The 15,068-nt window shown below is 45.9% G+C and overlaps 1 pseudogene; it reads left to right on the forward strand.

Moving 5' to 3' along the window:
* The first annotated feature begins 6,298 nt into the window (after positions 1 to 6,298).
* LOC101595651 lies at positions 6,299 to 6,732 on the forward strand (annotated as a pseudogene).
* The last annotated feature ends 8,336 nt before the right edge of the window (positions 6,733 to 15,068 follow it).

Below are 15,068 nucleotides of genomic sequence, written 5' to 3' on the forward strand. Positions count from 1 at the left end.
CTCATTCACTCGGAGCTAGACTGTCTGGCCAGACAGTTGCAGGTACCCACCTATCTCACCCTCTCCAGTGGTGGGGTTACAGATGCATGCCTCCACACCAGACATGTTCATATGGGCTCTGGGAATCAAACTCGGGTCCTTATATTTGTGAGGTGGGCTAGAGCGAGACCCTATCTCAGGAAAAGAAGAAAAAGAAGAGGAAGGAGGAGGAGGAGAAAATAAATTAGCTCTTATTATTAAACTGACTGGGGGCTTGGAGGGTGGCTCAGCAGTAAAAGGTGGTTACTTACAAAGCCTGTTAGCCCAGGTTCAACTCCCCAGTACCCACATAAGGCCAAGATTCACAAAGTGGTACATGTATCTGGAGTTCATTTGCAGAGACAAGAGGTCCCGGTGCACCCATTCTCTCTCTGTCTCTATCTCTGTCTCACTGCTCACAAATAAATGAAAATAAAAACACAAATAAACTGACTGGGCTATATGAGTCAATGGTATATATCCTACAGTCTATAAATTGTAGATCAATAATGGAAATGCAAAATGATTCTCATCTTAAACATGCAAATGAGGACTGGGAAGATGGCTCACTGCTGCGCAAGTGTGAGCACCTGAGTTTGGATCCCCAGGACCCCCCAAAATCCAGACATTGTAGCATGAGCATCCATCATCCCAGAGTGCTAACGGGGAGAGAAGAGACAGGGCAGAAGAGTCTCCTGGAAGCTCACAGGCCAGCCACCCTGGCAAAGGCAGCAGTGAATAAAAAGAGGCCCTGCTTCAAACAAGGTGGACATCGAAGACCAACACCTGAAATTATCCTCTGACCTCCACCACACACTGTTCATGTGTGACCCCCCCCACTTGAACATATACACACACACACACACACACACACACACACCCATCACACAGACATACACTGAAAAACAAAACAAAACTTGCAAGTTGTCATCATGCTGCAAAGTGCTATGCAGTCTGCTGGGGGAGAAAAGTCAGCAACAGTCTTAACCACTGCAAGCTATACAAGTGGCCAGGCAAGACGTGCGCCATAGTGCAATAATGTCATGTCTGTTATAGGGGAAACCAACTGTTCTCTGATTAGGTTTGAGGCTCACTTCATAGGATCCGACTCATGCCTGGTACTAAAGACCTAGTCAAAAGCCTCTGTCTGAGAAGGTCATGAGCCCTAGGAGGGAAGCTACTATTGTTGATGGGCTAAATAGATATGCTCATCAAATTGCTCTCTAAATATTTATGTTTCTGCCCATAACAGTACTGTTCTCACTTTTGGTTAAAGAAACTTCTCTTCAGATGGCCGTGAACATCAGTGTAACTCAGAACTCATCAGTGGGGCTGGAGAGAGTGCTCAGTGGCTAAGGCACTTGCCTGCAGAGCCTAACAACCTGAGTTCAATTCCCCAGTACCCACATAAAGCCCAGATGCACAGAGTGGCGCGTGCATCGGGAGTCCATTTGCAATGGCTGGAGGCCCATTCTCTCTGTCTTTCTTCTATATATCTCTTCATGCAAATAAACAAATAAAGATATTTTTTAAAAAACTCAACAAGGGGCTGGAGAAATGGCTTAGCAGTTAAGGCACTTATCTGCAAAGCCAAAGGACCATGGTTTGATTCCCTAGGACCTATGTAAGCCAGATGTACAAGACGGCACATGCATCTGGAGCTCGGTTGCAGCAGCTGGAGGCCCTGGTGTGCCCATTCCCTCTCTCTCAAATAAATAAATATAAAAAACTCATCAGTGTGCTGAGAAGTGACAACTGAGTGTCAGCACTAAATGAGACATCTCTGTCATACTTCCCCTTGAATGGCTTAGGAACCATTGCCGAAGAGGTGACGGAAAGAATGTAAGGGCCAAAGGAAGGAGAAACGCTTTGCAATACTCCTTTTTCAGACACAAAGCAGTTGTAACATTCATGACCTCACAGTGGCTGATGCTACCTACTCGAGACCTGCATAATAGGAGGGAAAAATGATGGCATCAAAATATAAGAGGCACTAGCTGAAAGAAGAAACAATACCAGACATTTAGGATGGGAGGGGTGGTTCAGTGGTAGAGAGCCTGCCTAACATAAGCAAGGCCCTGGGGTTGCCCCCCAGCATGGAAGGCTAAGTCTAAGATCTGGGCTCCAGCTTGTAGGTGGCCGTCGACTCCCGACATCTTCTCAGGATCTTCCTGCTGTAAGTAGCCTAATCTTCTCCTCCTGTGTTGGGTACGGCTCACTGTAATTAGCTCATTTTAACTTAATTACCTCTCTTTCAAAATTGTGTGTGTGTTTGTGTGCGCATACAGCAAAGATCACCGCAGGTTAATTACCTAAGATCCTGTCTCCAAGTAGTTCCATGTTCTGAAATATTTGGGTTACACCTTAAACATATGAATTTTGGTAGACATAATTCAGCCCCCAAGTACTTCCTAAGGTAGTTTTACCCCATTTTACTCATCCATTTCAAGATTCCTTTACATAAATTTGTGGGGGGTTTTACATTTAAAAAACATATTTAATTTATTTATTTGACAGAGAAAGGGAGAGAGAGAGAGAATGGGCACACCAGGGCCTCCAGCCACTGCAAACGAAGTCCAGATGCATGTGCCCCTGGTGCATCTGGCTAAGGTGGGTCCTGGGGAATCAAACCTGGGTCCTTTGGCTTTAAGGCAAATGCCTTAACCTCTAAGCCATCCCTCCAGCCCTTTTTGTCACATTTTTGAGCTTACCCTAACACCTAACCAATGTCCTCATTACAGAGTTAGGTCAAATCCTTAGTGTATGTTCACTTGTATTTCTGTGTGACAGTCATACTTTTGCCTTGACTTGAAGAATGTCCCCTCACAGAGCCTGAGGGATCACAATGAAAAAGAACACAAGGCTCACTTCTGGGATGCTGGTTCCAGAAGCAAAAGTCCATAGCAAGAATCCTTTCTCCTTTTGTTCTCTTAAAAAGCATGCAACAGCTGGGTGTGGTGGCGCCCGCCTTTAATCCCCAGCACTCAGGAGGCAGAGATAGGAGAGTCCGAGGTCACCCTGAGACCACATACTGAATTCCAGGTCAGCCTGAGCTAGAGTGAAACCCTACCCAGAAAACAAAAAGCAAACATACAACAGATGAGCCCTTAAGCAGAGTGTTGCTGACCCCAGGAGGCAGCCAGCACTTCCCAGGGGCTCGAGTTGAGGTGCATGAGGCCGGCTGATGGCTGAATACTTTTAAGCCGACATGCCCCACCCTGCCTCTCCATCTGCCTTGTCAGCTGCCTTGTCCGATCCTGTAGCCGGTCCCTGCATGTTGCGCTTTCCCGCTGGGGAAGACAGACACAGGGAAGAGGAAGCCAGGAGCCCAAAGAACTAAGGAAGGTGTCAGCAGTTCATCTACCAGCAGTGTGCTGAGCCCCAGGGCCATCCTGCCAGTACACGCTCCAGAGGCACACCCACGGCAGGTGTGCTTTGTGGGTCAGGCAATAGCTACTCCCCTCTGAGGGTTGCCAGGTAAAGTGCAGGAGAACTAGTTGTATCCATGATCTCCTCATTGCTGGGACCAAATGCCTGACAAAAATCAATTTAAGGAAGGAAAGGTTTACCTCAGCGTAGAGTCCCAGGTTACAGTCCATCACGGTGGGGAAGACAGGAGCTTGAGGTATGGTCGCATTCAGAACAGCGAGGAAGCAGAGAGCAATGAATGCTGGCACTTACCCGGCCACCTTTTTTTTTTTAAATTTAAATTATTTGTTTATTTATTTATTTATTAGAGAGAGCGAGAGAGGGAAAGAGGCATATATATATAGAGAATGGGCATGCCAGGGCCTCTAGCCACTGCAAACCAGATCCAGAAGCATGCACCACCTTGTGCATCTGGCTTATGTGGGTCCTGGGGAATTGAACCAAAGTCCTTTGGCTTTGCAGGCAAACGCCTTAACTGCTAAGCCATCCCTCCAGCACCCCATCTCCTTTTTGTACATTTCAGGGTCCCACCCACAGCTAAAGTGGGTCTTCCCACCTAAACTAATCTAATGAAAACAATTGATTATAGGTCTTGTCAAGATGATAGGGATAAAAAAAAGACAACAGTCAATATAAGCTAGCATACCAAGTAAATCTTAGAAAAACAATGAATGATTCTTTTCAGAAATAATTCTGTCCAAAATGTTGCATGGAAAACACTCATATGCCTTCAAAGTAACAGAGGAGTGCTCAGCACTGAAATATCTCTATCACACCTTTCAAGGCTCAGTGTCCATTGCAAAAGAGGTGGCAGAAAGAATGTAAGAGCCAAAGAAAGGGCAGGACTCCTTACAACGTTCTCCCCCAGACACAAAATGGCCTGGAAATCCATGATCTCACATTGCCTGACACTACCTACATAAGACCATCATAATAGGAGGAAAAGATCATGACATCAAAATAAAAGAGAGACTGATTGAGAGGGGGAGGGGATATGATGGAGAGCAGAGTTTCAAAGAGGAAAGTTGGAGGGGGGAGGGAATTACCATGGGATATTGTTTAAAATTATGGAAGTTGTCAATTAAAAAATAAAGAAATACAGACTGCTAAAAAAAAAAAAAAAGTAAACATGCCTTCAGGGCTGGAGGGATGGCTTAGTGGTTAAGATATTTGGCTGCAAAGCCAAAGGACCCAGGTTCGACTCCCCAGGACTCACGTTAGCCAGATGCACAAGTGGTACACTCGTCTGGAGTTCTTTTGCAGTGGAGTCCCTGGCGTGCCCGTTTTTTCTCTTTCTCCCTCTTTCTCTGTCAAATAAATAAAAATAAATATTTTTTAAAAACATACCTTGGGCTGGAGATATGGCTTAGTGGTTAAGGCACTTGCCTGTGAAGCCTAAGAACTCACATGCAACTCTCCAGGTCCCATGTAAGCCAGATGCACAAAGTGACCCATGTACACAAGGGGCATGCACAACTGGAGTTCCATTGCAGTGGCTGAGGTCCTGGCACATCAGTTCTCTCACTCTCACTCTCTCACATAAGGAAAAAAAAAAAAAAAGACCAGTCTGTTGGACTAGTCTCAAAAACTATATTTAAAAAATATGCCTTGTGGGTTGGGGATATGTCTCAGGGGTTAAAGGTACTTTCTTGAAAAGCCTGTCGACCCAGAGTTGAATTCCCCAGCACCCATGTAAAGCTGGACACAAAAGCAGAACATTCATCTGGTATTTGTAGCAGCAAGAGATCCTGGAACACAACCAGACACATGCATGCATGCATGTGCAAAAAAAATTCTCTAGTCTAACAGCAGGGTTATAAGGCTCAGTGAAAATGCAGGGACTCTCCTAGCGTGCCCATGGGTTGCCAGAGACTGGGTCTGAAATGACTCCATCAGAACTGTCCTCAGGTACAGTTTCTTTTTCTTTTTCTTTTTGTCATAAGTCCACGAGTATGTTTTCTCCTGAGGATAGCTGCTGGTCAGCGCTGCTGACCCCGACTGCCACCGATGGTGTGGGCAGCAGTGTGTAGCGTGAGCTTCACGACAGGCACAGAACTTGGCACACTACTTTTTTCTTCTCAATTGTTATTAATATTTTCCATGATTATAAAAAATATCCCATGGCAATACCCTCCCTCTCCCCCCACTTTCCCCTTTGAAATTCCATTCTCCATCATATCCCCTCCCCATCTCAATCAGTCTCTCTTTTATTTTAATGTCATCATCTTTTCCTCCTCTTATGATGGTCTTGTGTAGGTAGTGTCAGGCACTGTGAGGTCATGGATATCCAGGCCATTTTGTGTCTGGAGTGAGCACGTTGTACAGAGTCCTACCCTTCCTTTGGCTCTTACATTCTTTCCGTCACCTCTTCCGCATTAGACCCTGAGCTTTGGAAGGTGTGATCCCGGCACTATGATACCTTCTGAGTCGTCCCAAGGTCACTTTGGCACACTACTTTTTTTGGCAGATTGTTTCCAATGCTTACAACCATCCTGAGAAACAGTACCTGCATTTCATAGAGAAAAAAAATAGAATGTTCTAGAGGTTTACTACCCTGACCAGGGACACAGAAAGCACTGAGATAACCCAGGTCTACCGGAGGGTCCTTGACATTCCAAGGCAGGAACTGCCTCTATACCTATTTTTGACGTACTTCTCATGGAGTTGTGGGTGTAGCTCAGGTGGTAGAGTGTTCACCTAGTGGTCCTGCGATCTATCCCCAGCACCATGTAAGCTCAGGGGGGTGGTCCACATCTGTAATGCCAGAACTAGGGAGGCAGAAGCAGGAGGATCAAAAGTTCAAGGTCTCTTTTTCCACCTTTGCCGTTTGCGGATCACCGCCATCCTGAATGACGCAGTAACCATCCGGACCAGGAAGTTCATGACCACCCCTCTGCTTCAGAGGCAACAAATGGTCCTCAACGTCCCTCACCTGGGGAAGGCTACAGTACCCAAGACAGAAACTCGGGAAAAAACAGCCAAAATGTACAAGTCCACACCAGATGTCATCTTTGTATTTGGATTCAGAACCCATTTTGGTGGGGGGGGGGGGGCGCAAGACAGCTGGCTGCGGCATGATTTATGATTCCCTGGATGATGCAAAGAAAAATGAACCCAAACACAGGCTTGCCAGACACGGCCTGGATGAGAAAACGAAGACCTCAAGGAAACGGCGGGAGGAACGCGGGAAGAGGATGGAGAAAGCCAGGGGCACTGCCAGGCCAATGTCGGCGCCGGCAAACAGTGAGCTGGAGATCGGATAACAGGCAAAGGACTGAAGACTGACTGCGGCCACTTCATCTGTCGCGATGCTGCAAATGTTTAAGACAACCAATAAATTGTAAAAGCTCCAAAAAAAAAAAAAAAAGAGTTCAAGGTCATCCACTACACAGCGCTTTAAAGGACAACCTGGGCAGGGCCTCACTGTAGCCCAGACTGACCTGGAGTTCACTCTGTGGTCCCAAATTGGCCTTGAACTCATGGCTCTCCTCCTGCCTCAGCCTCTCAAGTGCTGGGATTAAAGGGGCGCACCACCATGCCTGGAATTTTTGGTTCTTTTTTTCTTATTTGTTTGTTGATTGGCTGGCTAGTTTGTTGTAAAATAGGATCTTATGTATCCCAGGCAGGCCTCAAACTTGCTATGTAGCCAGGGCTGGCCTTGAACTCCTCATCCTTCTGCCTGTACTTCCTAAGTGCTGCATTACACATGTGAGTTATAACACCCAGCTTTATTTTTAAGGCTAGCTGTGGAGGGATGCATCTGTCATCCCAGCATTTGGGGGTCAGAGGACAAAAGAAGCAGCACAATTCTGAGGCCAGCTCGGTGTACTTAGCAAGTCCCAGGACAGCCATGGCTGTAAGGTAAGACCCTTTTTCAAAAATACCAGGAAATATGAGGCTGGAGATACAGGGTCGGCGGTGTTTGTTTGGTATGTACAAGGCCCTGGGTTTGATCCTCAACATGAATGAAAATTGTGCATAGTAGTGCACACGTGTAATCCCAGCACTTGGGAGGTGAGGAGGGCCAGAGGACTTCAGTGTTGCTCTCAGCTATGTAACAAGTTCAAGGCCAGCCTGGGCTATATAAGAAGTCTCTTTCTCTCTCTCTCTCTCTCACACATACAGAGCCAGGCATAATGGCAAGATCCTGTAATTGCTTCAAGTTCAAGCCAGCCTGGGCTACATATCAAGTAGCAGACCAACTAGGGCTATCTTGAAAAAAAAAAAAAGAAAGAAAAAGAGAAAGAAGGAAAGGGAAGGAGTGAAGAAGGGATGGGAGTGCTTTTCTTGTAAGTTAGGGACACGGGAGCTAATGGAACAATGGAGACATAACTGGTAAACCCCAGGGTACTTCAAGTTCTCTATCTTGTGTAAGGACTGAAGCAAAGGGAACATGATTGTCATGAAGTTAAAACTGGTCTGTTTGGAAAATCAAGCTTTGACTCTCAGATCCTGATTTCTCAGGCAGTTGTATAAATGCTGAGCTTCACCTTGGTGAGGTGGGTCTTGAGCATGAGGGACTCCAGTTTGATTTTTTTAAACTATTTTAATGATTTGTTTACTTATTTGAAAGAGAGGGAGAGGGAAGGAGACAGATAGAGAGTGGGCAGGGCACACCAGGGCCTCCAGCCACTGCAGCTTAACTCCAGATGTATGTGCCACCTTGTGCATCTGGCTTACATGCTTTCTGGGGAGTTGAACCTGGGTCCTTTGGCTTTGCAGGCAAGCACCTTAACCACTAAGCAATCTCTCCAGTCTTCCATTTTGATTTTTATCCTGCTCTGTTGAGGCCTAGTTTAAAACAATGGCCTCCTGTAATTTTTACATAATACTTGTTATCTTTGATGCCAAATCCAGTTTTCTTTCTTCCTCTCCTCTTTACAAGAATTTCTCCCAGTTTATGTTTTAGTATCTTTGTTTTAAAAAGCTGTGAGATTAGGACCTGTAAACCCTAATTACACCTCCCTGGAAATGGAAAGTTACAGCAAGGTTCAAGGCACTTCCAGGCTGGGTCTGGCAAGTGTTATTCTAGCAAATGCCCGAGGAATGAGGGGGAGAAGGCTGATCCCGCACATGTCACGACCAGTAACGTGGCAGACAATAGTGAAAGAACAGCTCAACCGAACACAATTCCCATGCCCTTTTCGGAGCCTCCTCCTGTGGGGTGCCATGCCCTCCAGGCTTGGCCTCTGCTAGCTCATGTTCTGGTGCTAGGCCCATAAAACAGCATAACACAAGCAATGCACACTTTGTTCAGACCTGCGGATCTTCCCACACTGCTATGGCTGGGCCTGTCTTTGTCAGCAGCATTTTCGGCCTTAGCTCTATGTGTGACCAATGCTCAGCCACTTAGATGTGATCTGCAGTCTGGAGACTGTCTGGTCACCTTGTCTCTCCACCCACCCAGACATTTCTTGGTCATTTAGTTATTTACAGTGCCCATCCACTATATGTATGGCTGAGAGAGTGAAGAGAAATAAATATACTGATTGGATGTTGGAACAGAAATTGAAGATCAAAAACATGAACTGAAACCTGGGTTCTCTGAGAACTTAAGTAACAGACCATCTGCTCACCTTTTCCCATGTACCCACAGCCCCCTCCTTTGCTGTAGTTACAGACTGGTTATCTCAGGTACGATGCTGATGGTCTCTTGCCTGCAACACTGGACGCTTGCAGGAGGAACAGATGGTCTCTGTGGGGGCAGAGGGATCACTTTCTGTATCTCCTTCATAAAATGGCCCATGATTCCTCACAGAGGCAGAAGGCAGGGCAATGGGGATGACTGGAGAGAACAGTGTGGTGGCATATACCTGTAGCCCCAGTACTTGAGATGGAGGTGGGAGGGTAAAGTGTTCAAGGTCATCCTCAGGTATATATAGGGTACACGAAATTCTAAGACAGGTGTAATAGATATATTTCCACCACAAAACAGGCAAACCCTGCAATAGGTTTTGTTTTATTTTTCTGAAGAGCAAGTTGCTTTTGTAAAAAATATTTTTTTGATTTATTGGGGGGTTGCAGATAAGGAGAGAATGGGCACACCAGGGCCTCTAGCCACTGCAAACGAACTCCAGATGCATAGGACACCTTCTGCATCTGGTGTGGGTATTGGGGAATCAAACCTGGGTCCTTAGGCTTCAAAGGGAAATGCCTTAACCACTAAGCCATCTCTCCAGACTGTTTCATTTGTTTATTTGGTTTTGGTTTTTCAAGGTAGGGTCTCACTGTAGCCAGGCTGACCTGGAATTCACTATGGAGTCTCAGGGTGGCCTCGAACTCACCGCAATCCTCCTACCTCTGCCTCCCAAGTGCTGGGATTAAAGGTGTGTGCCACTGCACCTCCTCTCTGTTTGTTTATTTTTTAGATAAACTGTCTTGTATTCCATGCTGGCCTTGAACTTGCTATATAGCTGAAGACGATCTTGAACTTCTGACCCTCCTTCCCCCACCTCCCGAACACTGGGATTAGATGCTTGCCATGGTGCCTGGTGGATGTGGAGCCGGGGACCCAACTCGGCGCTTCATGAGTGGTAAACAAGTGCTCCACCAACTGAGCTCCAGCCTCAGCCCAAGGGCCGGTGGTTAAGTATTTCTTGGAACTTCTCTGACTTCTGTCTGAACCATGCACCAAATAGTCAGCTGAGCTTCAGTTGCAGGAGGGCCTGTGTAACACTCTGATCCTACTTGCAGAGTCCAGGCATAGGAGAAAAATCAGCCTAGGAGTCTGCCCTTGAATACAGCCAACCCTCCACAGACAGAAAAGTAGGAAAATGCCCTGAAAATTGGGCACAGTGGGAGCCATATGTCAATGATAAGAGTTAGGTCATGAAAACCTGGGCCAAGCATCAAGCCAGAGCACAAGGGAAGGGACACAGCAAAGGAAGATGGGTCCCAGTGGTAGAGAACGTCACTCACGGGCTTCATCTTCCAGCCAGTCACGGTGGCCCTCCACTCCAGTCCCTGCACTCAGGAGGCTGAACCAAAGGTTCACGAGTGTGAGACCACTGTAGCCTACATGTCAAGACCTTGGGGGCTGGAGAGATGGCTTAGCGGTTAAGCGCTTGCCTGAGAAACCTAAGGACCCCGGTTCAAGGCTTGATTCCCCAGGACCCACGTTAGCCAAATGCACAAGGGGGCACACGCGTCTGGAGTTCCTTTGCAGTGGCTGGAGGCCCTGATGCATCCATTCTCTCTCTATCTGCCACTTTCTCTCTATGCCTGTCGCTCTCAAATACATTAATAAAAACAAACCAAAAATATTAAAGACCTTATCCCCCAAACCCAACAAGAAAAACAATTTATATGCTGGCCACGTGCTGCATGCTTGTAATCTCCAGCACATCCTCAACCCGGGCTCGGCTCTTCCTTCATGTCCATAGTGCTTCCTCCATCTCCTCGATGATTCTCAAGAAGTAACTGAATTTTATGTCTGAGCAAACCACCTCTCCTGTTTCCTAGCTTTGTTAAAAAAAATTTTAACGTTTTATTTTTATTTATTTATTTGAGAGAACGGGCATGCCAGGGCCTCCAGCCCCTGCAAATGAACTCCAGACACATGTGCCACCTTGAGCATCTGGCTTTACATGGGTACTGGGGAATCAAACCCAGGTCGTTAGGCTTTGCAAGCAAATGCTATTAACCATTGAACCATCTCTCCAGCCCCTAAATATTTTATTACAAGAGAACAAAGGTGCCTGGCCCTGAGGTGGCCATCTTGAGACCATGAGCTCTTCACTTACAGATGAGAATAATACATAAGGAGGCAGACAAGCAAGATGGAATGGCCTAGATTCTGGATGACATCACTAAGCCACCAAACTCACCAAGGCCAAGAGACCATTCTACCCTCTTTGATTGGATTTGAGGACTGTTCCATAGGATCCAATTCATGCCTGGTACTGAAAGCCTAATCAAAGCATATGGCTGGGGCGGTCATAAGCCCTAGGGGAAAACTACTATTGTCTGACTAAGTATATATATTATGTCCATCAAACTGCCCTCGAAGCACTTATCTCTATGTCTATATATTAATGCTACCCTCACTTTTGGCTAAAGAAGCTTCTCTTTTCAGATGGTGGTGAGCACTGGGGAGACTCAAAACTATCCAAGTACTGAGAAGAAGTGACAATGGAGTATTCAGCACTAAGTGAGACATCTCTACCATACCCTCCCAAGGCTCAGGAACCATTGTAGAATATGTGACAGAAATAATGTAAGAGCTGCCAGGTGTGGTGGCACACGCCTTTAAATCCCGTACTCGGGAGGCATAGGTAGGAGGACTGCCTTAAGTTAGAGGCCACCCTAAGACTACATGGTGAATTCCAGGTCAGCCTGAGTTAGAGTAAGACCCTACCTTGGAAAACCAAAAAATAAAAGTAAAATGAAATAAAAAGTTAAAATAAATCACTAGCAGAAAAGGAGACTTCTATTCAACATATCATGAAAAAAGACATGCAGAATAGCAAAGAAAAATGATGACATCACTATGTAAGAGAGACTAGTTAGAAGGATTCAGTGGAGGAGGGATGGGGAGGGGGAAAAGGGAGGGTGATGGATCATGATATATTGTCTATATGTATGAAGGCTGCCAATTAAAAGTTTAAAAAGGCCTGGTGTGGTGGTGCATATCTTTAACCCCAGCATATCATGAATATGTATAGATTAATAAGTAAACAGTTAAAATTTGAAATTAGTATCTTATATCTCTCTTTGGTTTGATTTGTTGAGTCAAGGTCTCACTCTAGCCCAGGCTAACCTCTAGGCTTTTAAAGTCAGTTTAGATTTTATCTGTTTTACAGATAAGAGAGTTTAGACTTAAGATTGCCCAGCTAATTAGAAACAGAAACTTCTGGCTGGTTTGTGCTGCAGAAGAGTTGCTGTGCTATCATGGCCTTAATGACAGTTGAGAGCTAACACCTCTTGAGAGCTTGTTCCATAGTCTCCAAGAACTGATCATTTGCTGTCCCCCAACGCCATAGTGTAGATATGATCCTGTCCCCATTCTACATCCGAGTAAAGGGGTACCAAAGTGTGGTAACCGGGAAACCAGGCCACAAACACAAGCACATTGAGAATCCCGGGTTCAATTCCAGGCAAACTTTCTAAAACCCAATTTTACTTGTGGGCTACAACAAACAACATGTGTTTGTTTGTGACAAAGGCTCACGCAGCTCAGGCTGGCCTTGAACTCTATATGTAGCTGAGGCTGGTCCTGAGCTCCTGATTCTGCTGCCTCCGCCTCCCATATGCTGCAGTCATTGGCATGCATCATCATACCCTGCACCGTTTTCCTTCCTTCCTTCCTACCTTTCTTTCTTTCTTATATAGTTTTATTTATTTATTTGCAAGAGAGAGAGAGAGAATGGGGGCGCCAGGGCCTCTAGTCACTGTAAACGAACTCCAGATGCATGAGCCCCCTTGTGCATCTGGCTTACGTGGGTCCTGGGGAATCAAACGGAAGTTCTTTGGCTTTGCAGGCAAGTGACCTTAACCACTAAGCCAACTCTCCAGCCCCCTTTGTCTCCTTTTTTTTTTTTTTTTTTGAGACACAGTCTTGTAATGTAGCAGAGGCTGGCTTTCAATCCTCCTGTTTTCGTTTCCAACTGCTAGGATTGCAAGTGTGCGCCACCACTCCCGGCTCATCCATTGTTGTTGCTGTTGTTATTATTATAGGGTTTCTGGTGGGGACTTTATTGAGGCAGGGTCTCACTCTAGCCAGGGCTGATCTGGACCTCACTCTGTAGCCCAGGTTGGCCTTGAATTTCCTGTAATCTTCCTGCTTCAGCCTCTGGAGCCCTGGAATTAAAAAAAAAAGTGTGTACCACTACCCTGGCTTATTTTGCACTTTTTTTTTTTTTTTTTTTTTTTTTTGAGGCAAGGTCTCAGTCTAGTCCAAGCTGACCTGGAACTTACTCTTATAGCCCAGGCTGGCCTTGAATTTATACTGCTTTTCCAACTTCAGCTTCCCAAGTGCTGAGGTTAAAGGCTTGAGCTACCATGTCCAGTTTAATTCCTTATTTTCTAACTGTTGAGAGAACTTCCCATCCCATCCCCCAAGTTCTGAAGGAGGGCTTCATGTGCTCTAGAAATGTGTCTACTACTGAGCTACCCCCTCAGACTCTGAGAGGGAAATTTTATCTATCGCATTTTAGGCCAGGCTGGTCCCCACCCAAGTTTCCAGTAACATGGTATGATTAGAATCCTTTTCTTCTTTTGTTGTTGTTTTTGAGGCAGGTTCACACGCTAGCCTAGACTGACCTGGAACTCACTATGTAGTCCCAGGCTGGCCTTGAACTCAGAGAGAGAGAGAATGGGCATGCCAAGACCTCTTGCCTTTTGCTACTGCAAACAAATTCCAAAAGCATGTACTTCATTGTGCACCTGGCTGTTCGTGGGTTCTGAGGAACTGACCCCAGGTTTCCAGGCTTCACAAACAAGTACCTTTAACCATTGAGCCATCTCTCATTGAGCCCCCTTTTAATTTTTTTAAAATATTTTTTATAATGCATTTGCAAGCAGGGGGCGGGGGGAAGTATGGGCATGCTAGTGCCCCCTAGTGCATCTGGCTTATGTGGGTACTGGGGAATTGAACCCTGGGGATTTAGGCTTTGCAAGTAAGTGCCTTTAACTGCTGAGACATCTCTCCAGCCCCAGTTACATGTTTTTAGACTTCATTTCTGGTTGATGGTAGAAACTACCATTCTTGGAGCAGACAGTTCCCTCACCTACTCTGGAAGGACAGGATTTGCAGTCCCCTCTCCTTAATCTCATCAGAGCTGGACCTCTAGGTATCTAGCTCTATAAACAGCAGACACACATCCATTATGTGTTGTGAGTGGCATTTACTGACTGCTCTCCCTGGAGTGCTCCTGTCTGAAGAAAAGCACACTGGCTGCACCTGGGTTATTATTGGTTAAAACAATTAAAGTGCTCACAGTAGCAATAAGAAAAAGTTACTGGATGACTTAGTGGTTAAGGCACTTGCCTGTGAAGCCTAAGAATTCATGTTCAACTTTCCAGACCCCACATAAGCCAGATCCACGCACAAAGGCGAGACAAGCACAAGGTTGCACATGCCCACTAGGTGGCGCAAGTGTCTGGAGTTTGAATTCAGTAGCTGAGGCCCTGATGCACCAATTCTCTCTCTCCTTTTCTCTCTCTCTCTCTCTCTCTCTCTCTCTCTCTCTCTCTCTCTCACTCGCTCGCTCTCGCTCTCGCTGTCGCTCTCTCTCTCTTCCCAAAATAAAAAAAGTTACTGGGCCCGGAAATAGTGTAACCTACAACTAATTTCCAGGGCTTATTGAAGCAAACTAGAGCAGAGTTGTTTTTTTTTTTTAATTTTTATTAATTCAACTACATATATGTATGTGTGTATACATTTGTGTTTGGGTACACCAGGGTCTCTTGCTGCTACAAGAGAATGCCTGTTCATCTGGCAGGCTTGCTAAGCAAGCACATTTACCCACTGAGCCATCCCCTCAGCCTCCTAAGGCAGAATTTTTTTAAAAAAGCTTTTTCTTCAAAGGTAGCAAAGCATGAAGTGTGACAGGAGCAGGGGGCGCCTGTGACCGAGCTGCAAGGCTGACAAAAGGGGTCAGGCCACAAGCCCTCAAGGGAAT

The sequence above is a fragment of the Jaculus jaculus genome, chromosome 17 (genome assembly GCF_020740685.1).
Source record: "Jaculus jaculus isolate mJacJac1 chromosome 17, mJacJac1.mat.Y.cur, whole genome shotgun sequence".
NCBI classification, from domain to species: Eukaryota; Metazoa; Chordata; class Mammalia; order Rodentia; family Dipodidae; genus Jaculus; species Jaculus jaculus.